Source organism: Euprymna scolopes, chromosome 33, assembly GCF_053919585.1.
Source record: "Euprymna scolopes isolate OS-2025 chromosome 33, ASM5391958v1, whole genome shotgun sequence".
NCBI classification, from domain to species: domain Eukaryota; kingdom Metazoa; phylum Mollusca; class Cephalopoda; order Sepiida; family Sepiolidae; genus Euprymna; species Euprymna scolopes.
In genome coordinates, this window is record NC_136514.1 from 43,533,063 (window position 1) to 43,538,062 (window position 5,000).

General features: G+C 39.9%; 1 protein-coding gene and 1 long non-coding RNA gene across 13 annotated transcripts in view; one reads left to right on the plus strand and one right to left on the minus strand.

The window, feature by feature from the left end:
- The window catches only part of LOC145258201 (uncharacterized), a 418,516-nt gene that overhangs the window by 58,344 nt on the left and 355,172 nt on the right, over positions 1 to 5,000 (plus strand). The gene's annotated exons all lie outside the window — the stretch shown is intronic.
- LOC145258204 (uncharacterized) overlaps positions 1 to 5,000 on the minus strand; it is an 82,582-nt gene that overhangs the window by 12,343 nt on the left and 65,239 nt on the right. The window contains exon 3 of one of the 5 annotated variants that reach the window (XR_013864077.1): positions 1 to 1,249. This exon is cut by the window's left edge and continues 940 nt beyond it. The exons of 2 other annotated variants lie outside the window; for them this stretch is intronic. This is a non-coding gene — a long non-coding RNA (uncharacterized LOC145258204). The remainder of the gene's footprint in view (positions 1,250 to 5,000) is intronic. 2 more of the 5 variants (XR_013864076.1, XR_013864072.1) reach the window with 2 other exon arrangements.

Here is a 5,000-nt window from a genome sequence, read left to right on the forward strand (position 1 = left end):
GAGGGGGATATAATATGGGAAAATCAATCTAGTGATTATTATATTACTACTAGCAAAGATCGCACTTAATTAAATTAAGAAGGCTATGCAAGAAAATGGAGTTTAACTTACAGGACGTTGATAGGTTATACAAGGAGTATCCCACAACAACATGTAAACATTCATGAAAGAGTTAAGCACCCAGTTTCTGCTACAAGTTTCTTTTCATGACAAGTGCTCGTCTGAGCTACAATCTATGCCCCCTTGACGGACTTTCACACACACAAAAAAAACACTCGACTAGCTACAACCACTATTAATAGTTCCCCCTACTCTTTGTCTGAGCGTAAATCTAAAGGTATATTCTAGCAACAAACCTTCTTTCCTAGAACTGTTCGCCTGTGAAACACTGTTCTACTAGCCTGCCTCCCGGCCGACTACAGTGTCGTAGCCTTCATGTCCAATCTAAACAAATTCTTGTTGAACCGTCCCCTTAAATAATCAAATTCTACCCAACTTACACCATGAACGATTACTAGACTTCCACCTTACATTCATTAACCTTTATCCTCGAATGGTCTCTGGGGCTTAATAATTGGTGACTCCCTTGTAAAAAAAAAATAAAAAAGAACCAATATGTGTAAAAAAAGGGGGGCGCAGCAAGTACTAGGCACAATGGAAGAAGGCGTGAGTTCTGAATAAGGGGTTGGCGCTATACAGTCCTCATGTAAGGTATCAAACGTGTAATCTTCGGTGGATGGATTAAGGTATTAATGACAGGTATAGACTTCTAGTCGTATACAATTCGTTTGTACAATTTAAATCTAATCATTCGCAGTATCGATAAAATATTCTCCAAAGAAATCCGAGTTTGTAGATTTAAGTGTTCATATATATATAACGTCTTTTTTTCCTTGGAACCCGTCTGCTCGCTTGATTTTTAAACGTAAAACGAATAAGGGAATTTTTCTTTTAGTTAACTTCTTCATCCGCCTGAACCGACCATTTGTTGAACAAACCCTAGCAAACCTCAGTCTTCTCCGTTTTTGTAGGGATATTATCAGCATGTAGTCAGGGTTTACCAGTTTGTTCAGAGCGTCGAGGTTGCGTGTCGCTATTTTACTGACGTCGGGAGTCACCAGTTTGTAGTCGGGGTTCATCAGTTTGCATGGAGCAGCAAGGTTGCGGGTTACCAGTTGTAGAGGGAAGATGGATCCACCAGTCTCTGAATTCATGACGAAGCTCAGAGTATGGGTCGCAATACCTTTCTCTGGCAAGCAAAAAAAAAAAAAATTACGTCAGCAAATAGCAGAGTCGAGAACAATTACAAACATGTAAAATAATAATTTTATTAACCAGAAGATCATTTTGTGTGCTATAGGCGCAAGTCAGAGTCCTTAAATATTCTCTCTCTCCCCTTTTGGGCGAAATTAAAAAGATTGGAGTCCATTAATGATACGGTGAGATCTTTTTAAGACAAAAATTTGGGAACCTCATTCAAGTAGAAAAAGAATATCACTTAATGGTGAATGCATGGCTCGTGGTTTCCAGTGACTAAAGAAATCCTCCGAGACCGAGAAAGGTATAAATGTCAACGTAAATTAACGAAAACTTTACCAACGCAAAATACTAGGGAGAAAAAGTTAGTAAGCATAGAATATTCATCTATTGTTGCTTACGTTAGCTTCCTTAGTGAGAGATAGAATATATCGTTCGTTTGCAGTTTTTATATGATACTTTAATCCGTGCCGATTTGTGTACAAGCTATCGAGTCCGTGCGGTGATAATTTCAAGCCGTTTATTCAGTCTGCGAAAAGCTGTCCGTAGATCACAAAATCGTTGCTGGGACTTGCGAAAAGGCTGTCTGGACTTGGCGCGGCTTAACGTCCTTCGGACGGAGTTAAACGTCAGCGACATCACGGGCATCAACGTGATGACTTGAGAAAATACGAAAATACTGTCTAAATTGTTTCAATTTTGGCGCGTTAATGTTTATATACAGGCTTTCTCGATTATTCTAACCTGTTTATTGTATTCATACGCGAGAGATAAAATGTAATCCTACGAGTTTACGTGTCAAAGTAAAGCATTACAACCGCGTTTCCTTTCGCGATACAGATTTGCATGGGGGTTCAGTGACACAATCAAATTGTCCTTGCAATGAATAGATTCCGACCGTATGAATTCTTTTGTTTATGTTACGAGCGACTTGGTTTAACTGGTCATCACAAGCGTGTTGGTTACATGACAGAGTGCGTGGGTGCTTGATGGAGGCGTTTTGATAAACCATCAAATTGTCGCAAGAGAAGTATTTTTACCTGAGGTCATGACATAAGACGTCTCGGAATGTTAATAGGGCAAGGGAAAAAGGGTTCATGGGAAATGGCACGCACCCTTTACTTTTCTCAGGGAGGCTTTTCTTTCCCCGTCCCCACAGATTTTCTGATGTATTTATTTCTCTTCCACAGCGAGTCGAAAAGTGGGATTGAAAAGTTAGCACCCCTGAGAAGGAGAACTCTGGTAAACCCATTGGCATTCTTTTGTAAGGGTACCTCAGGCGATTAGCACGAAATTAACCACTTCTCAAAGAAAGAAGAGGGAGAAAGTCGTTACAAGAATGGTCCATACTTTGTTGGCTTTCAGAAAATATCTGAAAATATGACAAAATGCTTCCCTACTCGTTTGGAGTAGAATTGATAAAGATATAGTTTCTAATATTCTAGCTCGCTTACTCGTCATATGTAACACCTCTCCGCCAAAGAAATAAAAAGGATTGGACGATTTTTACAGAAGACAGGGTAAAGGTTTACTGCGGTACTAAGTTGATTTCTAATCTATTTTTTTTTTTTTTTTTTTTTTTTGTAATTTGTAGTTGCAAAATGAGTCTTACTTGGTCATACCGGACGCAAGATAAGATGCCGGCAGACACGTTGTCAATGATTCGCATTTAGTGATGTCATGCTTCAGCAACTAGGGTGTTCGACGGCTGTCATGATAATCTGTTTTCTGTATTCCTTAATAAGAAATCACGATCAACTATCAGGAAAAAGTGGGCATGCATAACTCTCCCCTTGGTCATCAAACTCCTCGGCTTTTGGACGGGTTTGGCCTTTTGGCCAAGATCAAATCACATTCGTGTAGTATCTGTTCCGGCAGATACTGCAATAAAGACCATATGTGGGGACAACCCCACATATAAGACCATTGTTCTTGTAGCAATCAGTTATTGGTCAATGTAGGGGAAACCCTTCATACCAATTATCACTATCCAACTCCCCTACTCTCCAGGGAGCTGGTACCCTTTTCCCCAATCTTTCCATATTAAAAAACGGCCTTGTGCCTAATTTGCTCAGTGGGGAAGCAAATAAATACAACCCCCACATATAAAAGCATTGCTCTTGAGCAATCAGTTATTGGTCATTGTAGGGGAAACCCTCCATACCAATTGTCACTATCAAGTTCCCTCTCGGGGGAACTGGTTCCCCTCCCCTTCACCTCCACGTTAAAAAAAACAGCCTTGTGCCTACTTTGCTGAGTAGGGAAGCAAATAAATGCCATCAGTTATTGGTCAATGTAGGTCAAACCCTTCATACCAATTGTCACTATCCAGTTCCCCTACTCCACAGGGAGCTGGCCCCCTTCCCCTTCACTCTCCACATTAAAAAAAAACGGCCTTGTGCCTAATTTGCTCAGTGGGGAAGCAAATAAATACAAACTCTCTTCTTGATCAGCCTGGTAGCCGGGATGGAGTGTCTGTTCTGACGATGCACCCAAGTTAAATTGTTCTTAGTCAATCGAGAGGGAAACCTTTCTATACTAAGACAATTTTTATTTTTGCACATTGCCAAAATGCCCCCTTTGGGGGGAGCTGTTTTCTCAAACATTAAAAACGACCTTGTGTCACATTTTGTTTTCGTGGGGAAACAAATAAATATCGTGAACACCTTTAATCGCTGGTGCTATGCATTATAGTAAACACACCTAAAGGCCTATAAAGTCTAAGTGAAGAGGTGTGCCCTAGCACTAACCCTAACCCTAGCCCTAATACTAGAAAAAAGGTATATGTGTGAGAAAAACACCGAAGATACGCTGGGGGTTTTATCTCGGCACCAAGTCAACAGAGTCTAGACATCTGTCACCTGTTAGTTGCAGTGTACGAGTGGTCCTGTGCAGTTCTAGGAGGTCCATTATCCCAGGCGTTGCCTTCTCTCTTTATTTGAGAAAAAGGGTTAGTTTATTGCTAATAGCTCGAAGCGCCCCTACCAGGGAATACCGACAAGACTGTCCAAGCATTTTTTTTTTTTTTTTTTTTTTTTGCGAGTCAGACTATCCTTCCTCGGGGGCGCTGACTTTTCAATCCCACTTCCCGACTTTAGTGTCACCGTTTTCGCGGTGGGAGAGGGCTAAATACCGGAAGAACACATAGAAAAGACGGAAGACAAATAAAAGAAAATTAAACCTGGTGAATGTTATGTTATTTTAAAATTGACAAACCGACATTTTCTTTCTTTTCTTCTTTCTTTTCCGTCTTCCCCTAGTTTTGTCTTCAATATTGTAATGAGAATTTGAAGATAAACTGAAATAACCCCCTTCTTTCCATTCTCTTCCTGTTATATTATAGGAACTGTGTTTGAGTGGAAAAGTTCAGAAGTCAAGGGATCAGATGATTACGCAGGGTGGAAGTTTTTGATCTTATGATTTCCCAGTGAAGCACTAGCTCTTAGCTAGTGCAATTTCAAGCAGAGAAAACGCGTCTAGTAACTTTCTCTAAAAACTGTGGCAGCACACACACGAATAGTTTATGTAGCGAAAAAGATTACTTCGTGTCTGTAAACCCTTTATGTAAAATTTCAAATGTTTAGACCCAAAATTAGCTGAATAGTTTGCTAGAGACTGCAAATGTTAAATTTTTTGAAGTTTGATGCATTGGCAGCAATCTGTTCAGCCCAAACCGATTAAACTGCTTTCTGTATGTCTGAATATACTTTATCTAAAATTTCAAATATTTAAACCAAAAATTG